At 45.2% G+C, this 21,203-nt stretch overlaps 1 protein-coding gene across 1 annotated transcript in view; it reads right to left on the bottom strand.

Annotated features, from left to right (window-relative positions):
• Window positions 1-21,203, bottom strand: part of CHST8 (carbohydrate sulfotransferase 8) — a 1,469,505-nt gene that overhangs the window by 1,338,535 nt on the left and 109,767 nt on the right. The window lies entirely within an intron of this gene.

The following is a 21,203-nucleotide window of genomic DNA, read 5'->3' as shown; positions in this document are numbered from 1 at the left end:
GTGATTCAAAGCTTCTCCAGTGAAGTGGTGGAAGACACCAAGCAAACGTCTCCAGGTGATTGGACTAAAACTAGCCTGCTGTAGCGGTCCAATCGCTGCTCTTGAAATGAGTGGACTTTGCTCTTCTGATGCCAAAAGTGCTTTGCTCCAGAGGAAGTAGAAGGGACAGGAAAGAGAAAGATTCAAAATGGTGGAAGTTTCCTTCCCTTCGCTCGAAGAACAAAAGCCATTAGAAATGCAGCATCCTTGGCTCTCTTGAATGGGTGTGCCCCTCGATTCCTGTTCCTGTGCCAGCTCCCAGTGGAGTGGCTGTCCCTGGGGAAAGGGGGTTACCTGCCCTTACAAAGGAACAAAAAGAAGCAATCCCCCAAGGCTAAAGTCCCACCAGTTGGTAGGGGCAAACCTTGTCTGATGGGAATACACATAACCTGTCAACAGCTGAACTGGGCCTACAGGGCTGACACATTTGTGATATCAAATTCGATGTGGCAGCAATGATCATAAGTAGGACTGTGCACAATACCTTAACCCAGGCATACATATATTCTGCCACCATTATGGCTACTTATGGTCATTGCAGTTTTGGTACAAAGGCGCCGTGATGATTCACAAGAATTTGTCATTTCTCCCCAGAGGCGCGGGGGAGTCTTTCACTCTGAGGCTAGGGAGGTGAGCCCGCTCCGCAATACCCTACCTAGGGGTAGAGGCAAGCGGGACCTCCCCGGGACAGACTACCCCTCTGGGGACAAGGAGTCCCGTTCTTGTGAAGAACTCCTTAAGAACAATACCAATGATACACTTCTAAAAACATCCAGTGAAGAAAAGTATGAATAACCACCAAGATGTGTTATTGTCTGTTTGTTTATAAAGCACAACACACCTGCAGTTGTTTGGGTGCATAGCAATGTTGCAAAGGTTACATATAGTACATTAATAAGGCAGTCACAGGTATTTACACAAAATAGTAAGTACATTACTAAGGCAATCAAAGGGATTCACAGGTATTTAAACATGATAGTATGAGTTACATACAGATATATAAACAGAGCTTGTTTTGATAATAAATGTATGCATCACGGGACAGGAGCCAGCATTTCCCCAACAGTTGTACATGGTTATTCCAGATAAAGTGGTGGTAACAGAATTATGGCCACTCTGACATTTTTACACACACGGCTAAATTCATAACGAGGTCCCAAGCAGAGGAAACCTCTCTAGCGAAGTGCTCAGGCATTTCCTCCACGTTCCTTCCAAACTCAGATCATGGAAGTGCAGTAAAAAGTGGTGGTAATTTCATTGCGTAACGAAGTACCAAACACGTAATGAGGTGCAAAGTCCTTTTATATCAGTGGCTCTGCTTGATGCCATTAGCTCGCATCTTCAGATCAGCAATGTCGTGAATGCATCAGACCTATATAGGTTGCCTTTTATATCGGATATGCATATCTAATGGGATGACTGCAAGTGAGGTCAATCTGTTCGTTACTGAATTAACCGCCCCCTTTGTCTTTTTTAGGAAGTCTAGGGGTAGTCAGAGAGAAACCACTTTATTCAGCTCACAAGGTCGAAGTGGGCGGGCGCGGTTGGGAGCGGTGCTCCTATACTTATTTTAATTAAGTTTTACTGTTCCTAAAATGTTATTTTAAAAAGAAACAGTTCTGGAACGGTTCCGTTTAAAAGTGTAGGAAGAAGTTGAAACTTTGCCTTTCAATGCAATGCACAGGACGTTTCCTTAAAGAGCAGGCACATGTTTTTGGGGGGGTTTTATTGTGCATGGGAGGGAGGGTGACCAGATTTTCAAAACAAAAAGCCGGGACGGCCAACAACATAAAAGAGGTACTACCCCATCGCAGCCCACCAATTACCGCCCCTGCCCCAACACTCCCCCACAACCACCCCCCCAACCTTATTTCCAGCACTTCTCCTTTCTATAAACGGTTTACAATCTCATTTGTGCAGTTTTGTCTGTGAATCGTGGCATGTTAATTCAAGACGAGTGTTAGCTCTAATTGATATTACATCGCCTGCTGGACAACCATTTGCAAGCCAGTCGCTGCGGCACAGTCAGTAAGTGTTCTGACTTGTACCTGAGAGGTTGGGGGTGCGAGCCACACCTCCAACTTCAAAATGCTGAAAGTGTTGTGAAAAATAATTACGGTTTTGATAACCGTAGCCCCCCAAACATGCAAACCCCAGACGGGGTTTCAAAAATGAAAAAACTCCCGGGACCTGGGGACGGAGGGTGATTTCCCCAGACTATCCCAGGAAAACCCGGACGTCTGGTCACCCTAATGGGAGGGGGTGCGGCAATGGAGTCTGTGGGGAGCGGCGCAGGCCAGTAGGGAAAATAATTCCACTACTTCTTTTCGTACACTTCGACCACTTCCTGACCTACACGAGGACAGTGACAGGAAACAACTGCGCGTGTGTTACTGATACCCAGCAATGGCTCCCACACTGAGGAGGGGGCTGGAGAGGGAGAGAGGGGGCCGGGGAGGAAGAGAGGGAAGGGGTGCCGGGGAGGGAGAGAGGGAGGCTGGGGAGGGATTGATTTAGCTCATTTTAGACCAGAAAGATCAATATTGCACATTTGTCTGTTCACCCAAGAGTGCCGTGTCACAAGCCGCAGCGGAGAAGCAGCGGATTCGATGCATCAGCGGTAATTTCATCAGAGGTCCTGGCCTGTGTGGACACCAAGGTGCGCGATCACACACAGCGGTGGCCATCAATGAAGATCCCGCTCAGAGGAGAGCACTCATGGAGAAACTGCGTCAGGAAAGCACACGCTGCCAGATCACCACCTCCTTCCAGTAAATGAGGCACACAAGGGCAGCCGAATATTTGCCCTCTCAGGCACACAGGCTGAATAATGCTCATGCAGTAAAGGGTTAACATTGAAGTGTAGCAAAGACAAGGCCACAGTGTCAACCTCAAGACTCCAGCGCCACCACTGAGGTAAGCCTGGATGGGCTCAGTGAAGACATTACCGCCAGAGATTCCATCCATGTCCCCAGCGCCGCCACCGAGGCTAGCCCGGGTGGGCATTTAAGAGAAGCCACCGCACTAAATAATACAATGATACATCTGCTCCAGTCATGGCACCACGACGCAATCCCTGCTAGCAAAGAAGTACCAGGATCAAAGCACCATAGCAGCTGTGCAGGGAATGTGCCGGATGGGTGGGAGGGGGGGAGAGAGAGAGAGAAAGAAAGAGAGAGATAGAAGGATGCTCAATACTGTGACTTTCGGATTATAGCATGGACAAAATGATTTACTCTCTACTTGGAGATGGCACAATATTCTTCAATTTTCCTCCCAGAATTATTCTGCTGTGTAATTTCTGTATTTTGTAAAAGTGCAGCAGTCAATACTATATTACACATCATAACATTTTTTTTGCATGTGCATGAACACTTTTCTGCATATGCAGTGAATCCTCGGGACACCATCATGTAAACCAGTGGATCTCCTGTAATAACCCCAAGCCGGGAATGGCGGAGTGTCCATACCCGACCTGCCAATTACCAGGTGCACACTAATGGATGGAGCAAATGCATTTTCCTCTGAGCTATTCGCCCTTTCCGACACCTTGCCATATGGCCCAACAATGTTCAAATACATACAACTGACGCCGAAGCCGGAAGTGAATCATAACAGCCGCACCTCCCGAGTGAGGAAGAAGGGAATACATACTGAGTGGCCCACACACTTTCAATATACAGGTGCAACACAAATTACAAAAATGCGCACACATTATCTGCGCCATTAACAAGCAAGTTATTAGATGTTTCAATTCTCAGCTGGGAGTAACTAACACATGCAGACTCGCTTTTCTTCTTGATAAAGAGAGAAGTGCAGTGAAGTTAAACTGTTCACTGGAGCATAACGCAAACGGTAATATCATTATTACATTTTTAATTGCATGTGTAGCATGTTGCAGGTCAAATACCAGCTGTCCACGCTGACCAGCAGAAGAACAGGTTGCTGGTGTTTAGGTTTCACGTCGTCACAATAGCAGAAGTAAATCGGAGTCTTTGGCAAAACTGCACATTCTCACAGTAACAGCATGCTCTGTGTGTACGAGTATGGGCAGATGTGGTTGGTCGGGGGTGGCGGCACATGCAGGTAGCACCTGTATTCTCAATTTGCTGGGACGAGCATGCATGCAGAAACATACGGCTAAGCGCTTGATGCAGAGTTCTCATCTTAATCTGCTGGACAGGGGTTCCAATCGCAGCACGCATGGCCTTCCCGTGTCCTCGCATTTGGCACGTAATCTGTGCAGCCACATTGAATTGTTTATGTTTTAGACAGGGATGCCGTTTCCTTCATTATGTCAAATGAGAAATTATATCGTGCCTCCTATTGCAGTGAATATATGTATATTGGCCCACGCCAAGCTGCTTGCAAGTCACTTGTGAAGAAATCCGTGTTGCAAGGTCCTGACCTTAAAATCAATGTAAGCCGCCATTTTAGGTCAATCCGCCATTTTAGGTTCACTTTGTAAAGTCACTCTGTGAGTGAAAATGGTGGACGATGTTATTCCGAAATGCAACATGGCCGTCTTGACCTCTGCGTGTAGCTAATATGTAACTTGCCTGCAGGCCACTTGTTGAGGTCGTGAACTGAGACCTTGTCCTTCGTTGACCTGTGTGTAAAGGATTACTTGTGCAATGAAACTAATCCGCGAGTATATGTTGAGAACAATGTATTCAAATACTGAACATAGAACACTTGTTTAACTACATTGTATTAATGTTTGCGAAGACCTGCATGGGAAATCCCAGAATACACAGTTGCCGTGTAGGCTTGTTGATATATGTATTAAAAGCAAACCAGTTACATGCGGATATGCGAACTCGGCATGAACCCTAGATCAGTAATGTATTAGAGGAATATTAACCCGAAGTAGGGTTGGACATCGTGTTCGCAAATAGTATAAAAGAGCAATGAATTTGAATGTACAGCGTCACTCACTGAATATACCGAACCATGCTGGAGTTCGCTGTGTTGCACTGAGGGCCGATAGCCATCTGATTTTGTTCTGTTCTTTGTAACTGAGTTCAGTATAAATTAAAGTACTTTGTATGTTCCTTTGTAACCTGTGTTCGGTGTATTTCCTTTTGGGGTAATCAGCCTCGATATTTTGTTTTTATTTTCACAATCAAAACAGCTCAGTAGGTTTTTGCATCTGCTGCAGAAATATGCTTACAGCCCTGTGAGGGTCAGGTTTTTACTCTTGGTTGAGCTTTGTCAGTCTGATACTTTCGAGGTCAATATAGTGAGCGAACATGGTGATTTGCAGTGCTACGAAGCAATTGAACTTTGTCAGGAACCGCTAACTTTGGACTATCAGAAAGTGCAAGTGGGTGGCGTTCGTTTACAAGGCCACACTCTCTTTTTTTTGTCAAATCCCATCTTTGTGGCTTTCATTGTTACAATGCATGACATAAAAGCTGGTATTTGGCCCTTAGCATGTTTTACTAACTGCCCATGTAGCACGTTGCAAACATAAATACAAATAGATCCGGTTGTAGGGAGGTGCTCCTGTGTTCATTCCACCCTTCTAGGCATAGCACGTGGGGTGCGAGGCTGGAAGGTAGAGGAGGAAGAGCTGGCACTTACATGAGATTTGTAGATTGCATCCCAGGTTGGGCGCAGTTACAGGCATCAACCAAGCGCTGCAAGTGCATGAGGGTTACCAGGCTGCACGAGAAAGAAATGGGAGCGGAAAGAGGAGGAAGGTAGAGCAGAGAGCAGCAAAGCCAAGATCCCAGGCACCGATTCACCCCCTGCCTACAATCCACGTGTAGAAAGAACATCAATAGCAAATATTAGTACAGGGGGGGCAATAGCAATTAAACATGGAACGTGCACAGGCTCCCCATTATCCCCAATGAGCTTTCATCCCAAATGCAGACCTCTCATTCGCAACATTCAGACGAATCACTGTATTTGCCCAAAACATTGCTATTTTTGGCGACAAACCAAGGGCTGCACTAACCGGGGTATGAATGATCACACAGCAACGTGGTGCTGTCTCTGGAGACACACTGAACCTGGGCAGGAAAGATATGATGTAAGCCGGGGGTTAGGGGTAACAGAAAACGTGTTATGCAAGGACATGAAGAATATCTGGTGCATCCTCAAGTGTTTAGCAGGTTTAAACCGAAGACACGGAAATTGAGTATAGAATCATTTCACATTTCTGAGGAATTGATCTTACAGAAGAGGTCCATGTTGGGTAAACGTGTACTTGAACCCAGAAACACCTTCAGAAAGGAGAACATTTTGTATGAGGTTTCATGTGCCTGGATGGTGAATCCAACTTGCTGAAAAGCTCGTACTTTCTCTGGTAAAAGTTGGCTGAGGGTGGTGTTCTCCTGTACACATTTTCATATTTGTATGCATTGTTTTGCTCCCTATTAACCTAGAATGGTTCAATATCCTTTGGGAATCATCAATTTATGGCTGTGAGAATCCTAGAAGGCCACTGGATATTTAAAGTTGCCTCTCCTTAGAGGGGGGTGCACTTCCTAACTTGAAAATGTAATATTCGGCTTTGTTTAGTGGTCAGAGGATGCAGCTTACTAGTGTAGATTTCCATCACCAATCCGATTTTGATACTCAGACCTGTGGAATAAAATGTACTGCAGATAGTTTTCTTAAAGTGAAATGACAACAGAAAGTCTTTGTGAAAGAGCGAGAGAGGTGCCATTCAAAAAAGTATGCTTCCTGTTGGATTGCACATCATACTCACTGCCATGATGAAATATGGTGTCCCTATGAAATGGAAGGTGAAGCCGAGAGACAAACTATAACTCTTGCAAAGGCCTTTAAGTGGCCAAGAGACTTGCTTGTCAATGCTAAGGACATGCCAAGCACCGTACCTTTTTAAATTGGAACTCTACTTGTAAATTGGAAAAATGCCCGATTTCATGCTTTAAAGACACAAAAGCAAATCCTGTACTCATTCAACTATTACCTGATCAGTATGTAAAGACGTAGAAAAATGCACATGGAAGTGTGTGTTTGTTACATTCAAAAGAATTCTTCTGGCACCAGAATTTTAACTGGAACTTTAGATGAATGGTAAATGAACAATTGCAGGATGTCATCACTGTGCCATGTTCCTTATATGGTTGGCAGAAGGTGCACTTGTGAAATCTAATAGAAAATAACCTTTTATCCGAAGGTCCATTGTATCTTGCCATGCTTTTTACTTAACTTTGAATAACACTATTTTATTTAACTCGAAATGAGACATGCCTGAACATGTAGCTGGATTTACCTTGCTGTTAGCTGGAGTTGACCTAGGATTCATCACCCTTCAGCCCCAGCTATGTTACAAGACATGAGGCCCTAGTAAAGCCATGATTCATCACGTTAATACTAGTGTTGCTACATTAACATTGCCAGGTGCTGGCTAATAGAGTACAAGGAGAACGTACCATCCATCAAATCCAGGCCCCTCATAAAATTAATGTATCCAAAGTCATGAGGCGGCATATTTGAGGTCGGTGAAAAAGCAAAAGAAACTAGTCTGGACATGTTGTAACATCTTGAAGGAGAATGTGCATTGGGTGTGCCAACAAGCAAAATGACAAAATGAATATATGACTAACCCATGGTGTATGCATAGGGGTTTAGAGTAAATGGTTCCCAGATCCCTATATGCTGGGCATACAAGCATGAACTGCTGCAATGACTCTTTGACGGGCATACAGGATGACCAGCAGATATCTGTTTAGGCAGCATTACAGCTCTTCTTAAACAAATGATATGCTCATGGTAGAATACTGAACCTAATGTAACGCGATCTGGCAAGCTGAGGGCAAATGAGATCAAGATCTTCTTAAAAACCCAATGTATTTTACAGCCAATATTCACGGGCCTAGGACGTTTTAAGGCATCCATCACTAGTGCAGGGCCACATCATACTTTCATATGCATTTTTGACTTGTTCCATGGTGGTGCAGTTTATGCAAGTAGTATTATCCCAAAGTTCTCAGAGGTCCAAGCCAATGAGCAAGGACTTGGCGTGCCTGCGTTATACTATTTCGGTGCTACCATCTTGTGGCAGAACATCATGAATTGCATCAGTGAACTTGACTAAGAGGGGAAATACCAAATTCATAGTCAAAATAAAACTGTTTTAAGCAAAAAGTAATTTTTAATGTCTTTACGATCAAGTTCTAGTCTCAGTAATATGTTTGGCATTTCCCCCAAAGAGAGCCAAGAGCTTTTATATACATTGATTTTTAGACATTTGTACATTTAGTTGAGTTGATGCATCCCCATAATTCAGTGCTACAAACTGCTGCTGCATGCGCTTGTAGATTGTAGACCTTGAGGGAGGGGTTGAATGCACCATTCTCATGAAGATGTACAATTCTTAGAAGCATGGAACATTGTCTTTCTAAAGATTAGTTTCATTTATCCAGTTAGTCATTCCACACACATCTGCTCTCAAATCAGATATCCAGTTAGTCATAGCTGGAAACGTGTTCAATAACGTTCCCTCAAGGATGACTACAATCTGAGTGTTCTCTTACTCTGCCCATGAAACACTACAAATTTAGTTTTGGTCTGGTTATTTCCACACCATTAACTGCACAAAATGGATGATATAGCCTAAATTGTCACCTCAAGCCTTTTGGGGTTGTTGAATTCAAGACAGCATCATCCACGAGAAGGAGCGGGATTTTGTCACGGCCCAGTGTCAGCACATCAGTAGGAACCTTGATAATGTAATCAATCACAACATTAACGAATAAACAAAAGAGTAATGCTGCTAATAAGCACCATTGACAAATTCCACTTTGGACAAAGAATGAAGATGTGATCTCACCAGAAAGGCTCAAAGTGATGGCAGCCTCATTATTTTTTATAGAGTATACAATTGCTTTTTACAGAGATAATGGAACACCTACGTTTTTAAGCCGAACCCCCCAAAAATTCTACGGGAACACAAATGAAAGCGATTTTCAAATCAACAGAGTACAGATTGATTAAACGTTCTTAGCACAACATATTTTTATATAAGGAAGGGCAACCTAAAACACTGATTGAGAATGCCGATCCCCAAAATGGAACCCAGCCTGTAAGTAATGTATGGCACCAGTAAACTCTTCCCAGTCGTTCAAGTGACCCAATCAAACTAGCATATATTTTGTGGGATGCATCCAGCAGTGCTATTAGCCTATAATTACTGATGACGTCTCTGTATCCTTTTTTTATGTATCGGGATGATCTCGGGCTTTGTCCAAGAGGGCAGTACTGTCAGGGCAACTGCAACAGCATCGAATACAATATAGAAAAGGCTCCCAGATACCAGCACCATCCTTAAAGATGTCCACTGGTATTCTATCCACCCCTGGATCCTTTCCGTTTTTTCTGATAACGGTTACTAGATGGATCTCCTCCAGGGTGAAGTGAAGGTGTGACAAATCAACTCTGTTCTTCTCTTGACATGTGCCAAAGGATATTTCTCCCGATTTTGTGGGTCCCAGACCCCCATCTCAGGTTTATAATGTCTCTTAATCAGGCCCAGATCACTATCCTGCCAGGCATTGTCTTGCATGTACAATTCTCTCAACATACAGGTCCCAGACCGTTAGCGCTCTTCTGGTTTCTTTAGGTTGCTCTCTTACCCAATATGTCTGTTTCATTTCTCAGCTCGCTCCCACTGGGGCGAGGAAGGTGGTTCTCCACTTCCTCTAGGGGTTCCCAGCACCTTTCCAGTCCCCCTCTACATACCTTCTTACTTGGTCCATGAAGGCTCTGGTGTTCAGCAACACTAGAAAGCTTCTCTGGCTTCCCCCCTGGCTCTCACAGTCTGCTCTTGGAGTTCAGCGGCTCTGCCATGCTGGTTTCTCCCCGTACTTCGGACCTTGCATTGACCACTTGGTTGGCTTCCTTCCTGCGGTTCTATGTTCATTCAACCCTGGATTGTTTTTCGCAGAGTTTTTTGCTGAAATAGTTTCTGCAAAAAAAATCATTGAATTAATTTTTTTTATAAAGGGGGTTACTCCCCAAATGTCCTCTTCACTTTTATTTATTCTCTATCCATCCTTTTCTCTGAGTTCTTTTTCAGCTGGAATTTTTTACCAAAAATCTCTGTGGGAAAAAAAAACTGCTGATGAATGAACGTTGTACCCTTCTTGTCACCAGACATCTGGTGTCCCAGCCTTCAGGTGAGTTTAGGCTCCCCTCTGCCTTCTTAGACACTGACTTCCTTCTCCAGTCATCCAGGTCTGCAGCACGTCCTCTCTGCGCAGCTTCCTTATTCAGCTCGATGCTCCTCTAGGGCAGGACTGACCCTTAGGAAAGTCCTTTGTCCGATTTTAAGTCACCTCTCAAATCTCAGATAGCTAGTATGTTTGTCTTGGTTCCATGTAGGGCTCTTTGTTGTCCTGATCTTCATGTCATCAATTGTGGAGCCATCTAATCCCATATTTTCCTCACTCCTCCTCATCACAGTATTCTTTATCTGATAGACTGGTCTACTATGCATGAAGTAGCTAAAAGAAGAAAGAGGCGACAGAGTGTGGGTGCTTGGGCCCTATCCGTGTTGTGTGGTGATAACATAAGACAGAATGGTGGTTGACATACTGCGTTCTCCCTTGATAGTCTTACCATCTCTCGCAGAGGGGCTCATCTCTCATGGAATCCTCCCGCTGAGTACCACCCCAAGGGTGACTATCGGGTAGCGGCATCAATACCCTGGGCCCATGGGAAGGGTCCCCCTCTGGGGGAGAAGTGACATCAAGGGATTTGTCACACTATCTAGGGAGATTGGTAGATCAATTGGTTTATCTATGTGTGTGTTTTATTTATAAAGAACATACCATGATGTGAAATGCAAGTTCATTATAGTGTGTGCTACTGAGCTAGTTAGGAATTCAGCCTCATTAAGTTTTTTTTATATTTCAGTACAATAAGATTTGTGGTAGTGTCGAGTCAGATCACATCCAAGTTAAAATGCATTTTGCAAAATAAAGATTGGATTGTTTTACTTTTTTTTTTTACAAGAAATAGAAGCGCAACCATATTGCCATTTGATTTCCTTTCAATCTTTGGTCATCTCTGGTATTCTACTCTGGACCATTTATTACTCCATGGAGGGGATCTCTGCACCGAGGGAGGAGGGTATCCCCTCCTCCCCTACATGAGAGGCCAGGGAGTCCGGGGCAAACACAGGACCTAAGGATGGGAATCCCGAGCTAATCCAAAATGCATGGATGCTCTTCTTTAGAGAAGATATCCCACATTCCATTTCTCTACTATTTTATCATCTCTGAATAATGATGCACCTCAGAAGACTCTCTCTCCAGACTAGGCAGCCTTTCATTAGCATATCTATTGCCTCATATCAGCATACATTACACGCCTATCTCTGCATCTGCTGGTTGATCTTAGAACAAGTGCAGAATGTGAATGTTTCTGCACAAGTAGCATCCAAGCAACATTGTCAGACTTGCCAAAATGTGTGCAATAGGGAATTTAAATCACCTACCTTTATCATGTGCTCATTACTCCCAGATGAAATGCCATGTTTACTGCATTCCCACCCGGGCGACTGTTAAGAACCTGGGCAATATGCAGATTTTATGGAAAATAATCTGCACACAATCGCCTGGTGCATGATTACTCCATTTAATGAGAAAAATGTTCAGTGATTTTAATTCTTGCTTTCCAAGACAAAAGATAATTATCGGCATGGTGCTTTAAGAAGTGAAACATGTCGTCCACGTAGATTTCACTTGAAAGGCTGTGCAAGAAAATGTTTATCACAAAGGATGCTGAGGAATTACTGTTATTGTCCTAGTGGTATAGGAACATCGGAGACAACCCATACGCGAAACTACTGCACTGAACTTTTCCAGAACACCTTTATTATTAAAAAATCGAAAGTTTCATTAATGTAACATCATGCTGGGGTTCTCATTATTTCATATAGATTATATTGCACATAAAAAGGAAACTATACAATGAGTACATACAGGCCTCCAGATAAAGGGTGCATCAGCCACTTTTACTCCCCAAAAATGGCCAAATACGCCCACAAAGTATCAACGGGGAGTGCACATTCTCCCAACAAAAAATAGGAAACAGATAGGGTGCCTGACCACCTGCTTTCCCCCACACAGCTCCACGGATATGTTTGGAATAGTAGCCTGTGAAGGAAGTGCTACAGAAAGAAGCTACTGATATTACGCTGATCTGAAGAGGTAAAACATGCATCTTTTGATATGCATGAATAACTAAATGCAAAGATGTATTTATTACAAAAACATTTGTTTTATATTTAAAACGTAAGTTTACTTGATCCAAAAAGACTCATTAGGAATAGGGCTTCCGTTTTCACTCCCAACACTAAAAGAAATAGGCCGGAAAATACTCCCACTTCAAAATCTTCTCGAGCACCAATGTTTGGAGAGATGCACACAAAAGAATACAGCCACTTGGCACTGTGGCAATACATCCCTTCCTTCAGCCACGTGTGCTTCAATTGACCAAAGTACCATCACAAAATCCACCTTTTGCCGATATCTTGCTCTGTGCTTTTTCTTCCCTTTTCTCGGCCCTTGAGTCCGGGAGTCTTGCAACGTATGGTTCAGGGCCAACAACAGCACACGGTGTAGCCATGCAAAGAATCTTCACTGTTTTGGCTGGATTTAGAATCGTAGTCCAAGAAAGCAGCCTGAGGGTCTCAGCCTCATAGAATACCTATTGGGCTGAGCAAGTCTGCACGGGGTGAGCCCACAGCATAGATCTTACTGCTGCAGAAGTATTAATGCACCCGTCTCCCTGTATCAATCTTCTGCCCATTTGGAATTTATGTACCCTATCTCTGTACCAATCTTCTTCCCCCTTCCCTGCCACAGGAGTTCATTTGAAAATGATAATTTGAACTACAAGCACTGCAGAAGTTTATAATCATTGCAGCAAATGCAAATGGATTAATTTCTAAAATAATTCTTACTTGGATTTTAGTGATGGTTCAAAACATATGGCAAGAAAACATTTATCTTAAGTTTTGTTTTACTTTGCACACATTGGGGCTCATTACCAGTTTGCTGGTAAAACACTGGTAATGCCAGTGTGCCGGTATTACCGTCCCTGCTGAAATTACCAGTGAATTACGAGTCCTCGGGCACGCACAACCCCCCCTTGCCGGAAATGGTTATACCAGGAGGACGTAATCACTGGCATTGGCAGCCATCCTGCGGTATTACTGACAGATGTGCTGGTACTACCGATACCGGCACCCAAACTGCCGGAATCACCGGCATCGTAAATAGCATCACTGTCGGATAGGGAAGCTCATTGGCTGCTGTCTTTAAAACTCAATCCACATTGAATCCCCCACTTCCAACTGCCATCCACTTCTACAGGAGGTGCCAAGCATGTCAGAAGTTAAAAGACACAAGTCCCTGATGTCCGCCGGCACAAATCCAAATTCTCTAAGGCCGAGCTGACTGCACTGACTAAATTACACTGTGGTGCAGCACTCAGAGGCACTCTTTGGGGCTTGCCACAGAAAGACCAGTAAAGAAAGACTGCCATATGGCAGGAGGTGGTTGAGAGGGTGATGGCTGTGGAGACTGTCACCCACACAAAGTGTGACTGCCGGAAGCGCTGGGATGATCTGCACCTAAAGGTCAGCAACCTCAACTCCCAGCACAGGAGGGAGACGGCTGCTGCAGGTGGAGGGACAGTGGCACCCCTCCACCTCATGCCCTGGGAGGGGACATGCAGCTCCATCCTGCACATGGAGGGCATTGAAGGGGTTGGGGAAGCAGAGACAGGAGCCGGGACCCAAGGCAAAATTGGTAAGTGCAACAAACCCCATGTAAATCGAGATATGTCCAAATACATGTCCCCTCAAGCACTGAACCACCTAATGTGCAAGTGAACTGGGCCAAACATGTCAGTCGCAGCAAATGGGCAGACCACACACACACACACACACACACACACACTCACACGCACCCACCAGGAGATGTAGGTATACATAGCCATGCACAAGCACCGTAGCAAAAATCTAGTGCCACACATGGACACATGAGAAGCGCCCAGGAAGTCCATGAAATTAATTGTTGGCCCACCGCACACACAACAAAAAGGCACCTTGGCATGCCAACAGGCAATCTGCTCTCCCACCACCTACATGCAAGAGCACACATTAGACCCAAGACCCCAAAGAGGCCAGAGGAATAGAGCAGGAAACAGGATGTTGTATGAGTAATTCGAGCCCGCAGACATGGCTTCCAGATGACCAACGGCATGTTCCTGTCTTCCCAACAGGCACACAGTCCATGGACAGCGACGGAGTTGGACCATCGACTTCTGCAGCCAGACCTACGAAGTCCAACCCTGCCCCCGTAAGCAAGCTTAGGCAGCAGGACCACCAGCACAACACCACCTGCGTCAGCCTCACCACCATCAGCATCACCACCCACCACAGCAAGTCTCACACCAGCATTACCTGTGTCTGCTGCCCTCACCACACCAGTGGTCAGTGACCCCACCACCGGTCAGTAGGGAGACATACCAGCCCAAAGAGCCACCTCTCGCACGCATGACCAGGCCACAGTATGGGCACCCTGTGCTGCTGTTCCCGTCCTTGCTGTGCCCTCAACACCACCACCGGCACTGCAGACACGACTACTGACAAGAACAATGACACATCCTACCCCTCTGCTTGTTACAGCCCTGGCCCACGATAAAGCCCTATGCCACTGCCCAGCATGCGATCACATGACGCACGCCTGCGTGCCATTGAGGACAGGCAGTCAGAACTCTCTGTCATGGCACACCAGCAGCTCGATGAGATGCGCCTGATGTGGGAATGCATGCAGGGATCGAGCAGCAGGACTGCCATGTCACTTTGGACATGCCACTAACCCACCAACCTCCATCACCACCACCAAGGGCTCCCAGCCTGGAATCCCACAGCGCTGCTCCCAGCTTCTCCAGTCACCACAGGAGCCGGCAAAAAGCCCTATGGTGAAGAGATGCCACATGTGACTATAGAACACTGGCAGGGTGGATCTGTGGGTGTGTGGTGAGGGGCAAGTGGGGTGTGGGGAGAGGGGAGTGTGTGGGGGAATGGAGGGGCATGTGGTGCTGCCACTATTCACATTCACATTACAATACAAAATACTTCACTTGAAGCAATGACTGGACACTCAAACAAGTGTTTACTGTGATGGTGAATGATATTTACAAAGATGCAAGGGGTGTGTAGAGAGGAAGGTAAACTAAAGAAAAAGTTATCATGCAGTTATTGCCGGACCATGCACCCATCCCTGGCCTCCATGCACTCAGTGCGCACAATCATGGGACCAGCTGGTGCTGCATCATCCTCTGGGGGAGGCATGTCCAGATCTGGGAGCAGGGGTACGTTGCGCCCGACACAGATGCTATGCAACATTGCACAGGCCACGACTATCTGTCCAATCTTTTATGGCCTGTACATCAGTGCACCCCCAGACTGGTGTAGACATCTGAACCAGGCCTTCAAGAGGCCAAATGTTTGCTCAATGGCCACCATGGTCCTCACGTGGGTCCCGTTATATGCCATTTCCTGCAGAGTCTGGGGATTACTCTGAGGGGTCATCAGCCACGGAAGCAGTGGGTGTCCAGAGTCACCTACAAGGGGGAAAGACAGACACAGGTGTGACTCATGAAGCCCAGCAGTGGTATTGCCTGTCACGAAGCATCTCAATGGTCAATCTCTGCATGCTGTCCCATTTCACATTGTGCCACACTGTTTCACGTTCCAGTCCTGGCATGCATATTGCAATGGCAAGGGGGTTGTCCAGTCTGGCATGGAAATACTTGCACAGCCAACACACTGCATTTTGGTATCTGACCGAGTGCACCATGTCATGGGAGGGGGGGTGGTGGTGGTGGTGGTGGTGGTGGGTGTGTGTGTGTGATCTTCTTGTCATTGGATAGGCACAGGTAATTGTACATCACTGTAATGTGAGGTTCCCTGGAACTGTACATAGACCTTGGTCTTTGTTGTTGCTTTCAGTCATCTACAAGCTTGACACCGGCTCTTGGGAGTGCCCCTGGGCATACATATCACACCCCTAGGTGGCCATGTCAACCTATTCACTGCCATTGCGTGGAGGAGGGTGTTGCATTCTGGTACCTGTAATGCATTGCATGTGGTTGTCCTGTTGGGGTTGGATAAACCAGTCAGTGGCTGATGCATCACCAGTCATGTGTTACTCCTGTGTCTTGTGCCCTGTCATTTGAGGGGTTCATTGGTGGGCCCTGCATGTACAAGGACCTTTCCGAACTTGCATTTTGTGACATTGTTGCCCCCTTTGCCTGTCACTCATGCTGCAAGGTAGATCGGATTGTACATGTATTCACCCAAAATCCTGGTCCTTTGTACTCTGTGATGCTCCATTTAGGCCGGCAGCATGTGGTTTCGCAGGACCATTGCATTGTTGGTGGATCCTGGGAATCTGCCACAGCAGGCACACAGATTACCTGGACATTCAGGGAATGGAACTGCTTCCATTCCATTTCTGTAGACCCCTCTGAGGCATGGGGCATCACCAGCTCAACATGCGTGCAGTCCAACACTGCTGCCACATTGGGCATGCCAGAAATTACATAGAAGTGGGGCCTGGTGACTTTGAGCTGTGCCCCCTTGGAAGGGAGGGCAATGTGCTGGCCCACAGGATGCAGCAGGGCCCCAACATCACTTGCACCAGCACTCTGGAGAAGGCAGGCTGACAAATGTTGTGCTGGAACGTGCCACTGGCCAGGAAGGGCAGAATCGACACCAGCTTTACCAGCAGTGGTATGGCTGACCCGATGCCGATCCTGCTCCCAAATGACCACCTGGATGTGGGTCAGGATGTCAAGGATGGTCTCCCTGTTGAAGCGGTAGATGGTTAGTATCTGCTACCTGCATCCCCCACCATCCTCCCCCTTCTCTCCCTGTCCTCCTGTTGCCTCTGCTGGTACTCCAGCCCCTGCAGCTGTAGACTGGCATGCAGCACCTTCAGCTCCATTAGATGCATTGTTGCATTCTTGGTTTACAGAAAACCTTACATAACATAAAAACAAGACCCAAAAATTCAAAAAGAAAACAGATACATTTTGATTCGAGCCATAATTCCTAAAAATCATACATTCACTTTTTTCAATTAATTCAAAAGAAAACTCATGAAAGTATTCAAAGCTAAAATAGGAGAAACATTAGTCCCTCACATAAGTTGACACCGAAACAGGTTCATTGACACCATTTATGTCCTTGAAACAAGAAAATCGGGTGTTTTGCAAAAGGTGGACACACAATGACCAGATGTTTCAAAGTTTCAGATGTTTCTGCAGTGCCGCAAAATCTACAATATAGGATGGATTGGGAGTACGATGGGTGACCCAAGTCATGAAGGGACAGATCAAGGCCATATAGGATCACAGGTTCTATCTTCGCTAGATAGAAGCGACATATCTGTAGTATAGAAAATGTACACATTCTGTAAAATAGAAATTTCAATTAAGACACTGATATTTTCGCCTTAGCATAGGGGTTTGTTTTTCATGTTCCCACTGCTGCCCTGTTAGTCAAATTGTATCCCAAATATGTCACCGCCAAGACTTGTTCGATTCTTTCAGGTCCCATGGCCCAAGCTCTCGATTTTACTTTAGTTCCCCTAGAAAACACTAAGAACTTGTATTTATTGGTGTACGGTAGAAGATAATTGACCAAAGCCTATCCAAAGAATAGGTCAATGTTACATCTCAGGCTTCTGGGGATTCTATTGAGCAATAGAAAATGATCAGCAAAAGCCAACCAGTCAAGTTTAATACTTCCCAGCCGGGCTGATGCAAATCGAGGAACCCTGCCAGAGGCCCCCCACATCGCACATACAAGTTGAAGAGAATAGGGGCAAGAATGCATCCCCGTTTCACCCCGGCTTGCAAGGTTCTTACTCGCGACAATGACCCTTCTTTTGTCAGGCGTATACATAAGGTAAAATTAGTATGAAGAAGTGCTAGGAGCTGGACCAGCTTTCTCAGAACTTTCATTTTGAGAAGTTTGTGCCAGAGCTTCGATTTGACCACTCCATCAAAATCATTCGGCATATCTAAGGATGTGATAAATACTTCCCCCACTTGTGAATGTTGCATGTAATGTGTAATGAACTTCGTACAAAGTTCACACGCTACCATCCGGCACAGCAGTTACGCTCCGTTACTACTGGTCTTCGGGTTGTCCCTCTGTTTGCTGTGTTAGGATTGGAGGTAGAGCCTTTTCAGTCACCGCCTCCCGTCGAATGATCTCCCCTTGGCCTTGAAACAGTCCTTTAATCATGTAGCTTTTAGGAAATTGTTGAAGACCTATCTGATTCAATACACTTTGTCGCTGCTCTCTTCTCTTCTCATAATGCCATTATACTTCGGTGACCGTGCGCTTAACAAGATACATTAACATAACATAAGGTGGGCTATGACAGTAGTGTTAAGGGTGGTGCCCAGATCCTTCCTAAACCCAACCTGAAATTGACTCAGGAGTTTAGATTCTTTGACTACTTGGTTTAAATCCCTCAAAAGAAGAATAGCAAAGACTTTGCTAGTACCATCGATCCGGGCGATCGGCCTATAGTTATTAGGCTCTTGTGCCTCCCCCTTTTTAAAAATGGGTATAATAATAGAGTGGCTCAAGAAGCTGGAATTACATGTGTCAAGAAGATTTGATAGAACATTGGTTTCAGTAGCTCGACCATAGCTGTGGAAGTTCTTTCAGGACAAAAGGCGGAATGCCATCTGGTCCCAGAGCACAAGATGGCTTAAGTTTGCTAATGGCCCAGGAGATATCGTCTCTGCCCCAGGGACAGGTACCCTAAACAATGCGTCTCTACTCAGCATCACCAGGATCCCCAAATGTTCTGGCAAAGAATATGTCCTCACATAATAATCAACCCAAGCTTCTTCCTGTATCGGGCAATCCATGCTCTTTTCTTTTAGACCCAAGGTCCGATAATTGGTGGACCAAAATTTAGATTCATAGCCCTTGCATAAGTAGTCCAATGTAGTCTGATGAATCTGAAGATAGGATTCCATCCTCAAAGATTTTACCAGGTTCTTGTGCGATTGGCAGATTTTTGTTTTAGCAGCCACATAGTCTGCTGTATCCAGGGACAGATTTTTCAGGGCAGCCAAGTTCCTACATTTAAAACACACTGACTGCAACATTCTGTCATCACCAAGATAACTAGTTATCTCACGAGGAACAAAGGGACATTCTCGACTGACTATTGACACAAGCCAGAATAATATTGTAGGGAGAATTAGAATAAACCTCACTCTCTCCCTGCTAACGGGAGAAAGAGCGCAAGTTGGCCAAGGATTTGGTCAAGAGATGATTCATTTTAGCAACTGTCCTTCTATTCAATGTAAGAGCCCTCCCACTACAAGTCACACGAATCCCCACCAGATCAAGTTTAAGGTCAAACATGGGGAATGGAAGAATCAAGGAGAATGATAGAAGTAGATGATTATCCAAATCAATATTGATGTGTTTCATATGGGAGCAGTTAGCCCTTAAACTATTTGAGATATATATATAGTCAATCCTAGATGATCTATCACCTCTTTTCCATGTATACTGAGTGGGGTGTGGAAGTTGGCACAAATCCAGCAGGGACATGTCCCATTCCTGGAGAAAAAGATCCCAACTCATCCCCCAAAGGATGTTGTAGTGCGAGTTAGTAGGGGTAGCCTTTGCATCCTTCCAAAAGGCACCCAGAGCACAATAGGAATTGAAATCTCCCTCCAGAATTATTCTTTTTTCATATCCCATCGTAAACCAAGCTTGAAATGTCTCAAACACTCCGGCATTGCCTTGAATGTGACACTCAATGGATGCCAATACAGGTTAACCAGTAGTACCGGCTGCTGTTCCGTATGCAAATGTAACTTAATCGCCATCATCCATTCATTGCTGAAAATAGATTCCCAACTGATCCCAAGATTATGATTGATAACTAATGCAATGCCCCCTATCGGATATTCCAAGGCCCCCTCTTAATGCCGGACTCGAAATAGTATGGAAGCCCTCAAGTTCAAACTGGGAAAGGAGCATGGTTTCTTGGAACATGTAAATGGGAGGGAATCCCCCATCACAGGGTTTGGCCATATATTTTGATATATTCACACCTCCACACGTGTTCCAACAGAACACCTCCACCTTAATATTGTCATGGATGACCCGATCCTTGTCTGATGTTGTCAAACGTTTTCAGGGCCGGTTGAATCCATGACCAATCCTGTCCTGTTCCAAAACAATTTGCAATCAGAGACAACGCATCCCCAGGATCCCTTTAGACAATGTCATTGGGCACCCCAGATACTTCTTTTAGTGTTGAATATATGGTTTTAAAGGTTAGAAAAGTTTTTGCATCCATACTGTTTTTCAAACCAACTAGTCCGTACCCTCGAAACAATACATTCTCCCTCTGACCGCACACCATATTGCCCACTATTTCTGAATGAATTAAAATACCTGACCACACACACTGGTTATCCAGGATGAGCAAAGAGACGGTTTCAGTATCATCTGTTGTAATAGATCTCAAAAGAGGAAACTTTTTAAAGATCGCTATTACACTGGATCTATTAAGTCTAGATTGTTTATCCGATGTTTTTAACAACCCAACCTACTATTTTAGCAGCGGGTGAAATAGAAGCCTCATTCAGTGTTAACAGTGAAGGTTGTAAGGGAGGTATGGAATCAACCTGTTCAGCTGATGTGGCTGTATGCATCTCTTGGATGGCCAACATATCCTCAGAATTCGAAGGGCCATTGTCATTTGCTAGTGTAATCAGCAATGGGACAGAGAGTCTCCTCCTGATTGGAAGCAGGCCCTCGTCCACCTACATTAGCATCAAAATCACCATAATCTGTGAGCCTGTTGATACAGGAGCGTGAATAGTACTTGTGATTTTACCAAATGCAGTGATTTTAGTATGCTTAGTCGGAGCATGCTCGGGCGCGACTGCCACAGTCTGAAACAGCACACCCTTTCCTACATTAGGAGACACTTCACTCCGGCTTCATGGCCAATAGACAGTGCAGTGTAATTGTCGCGAGTATCAATTCACTCTTTCAGGCATGTTTGATAGGTCTTCTTGGGATTATGCAATAGGGATATGCTCCCTGATTC

Source organism: Ambystoma mexicanum, chromosome 1q, assembly GCF_040938575.1.
Source record: "Ambystoma mexicanum isolate Mex_15411 chromosome 1q, UKY_AmexF1_1, whole genome shotgun sequence".
In the NCBI taxonomy this organism is placed as follows: Eukaryota; Metazoa; Chordata; class Amphibia; order Caudata; family Ambystomatidae; genus Ambystoma; species Ambystoma mexicanum.
Note: the sequence above shows the minus strand (reverse complement) of the source record. Positions and strands in the feature narration are given on the sequence as shown.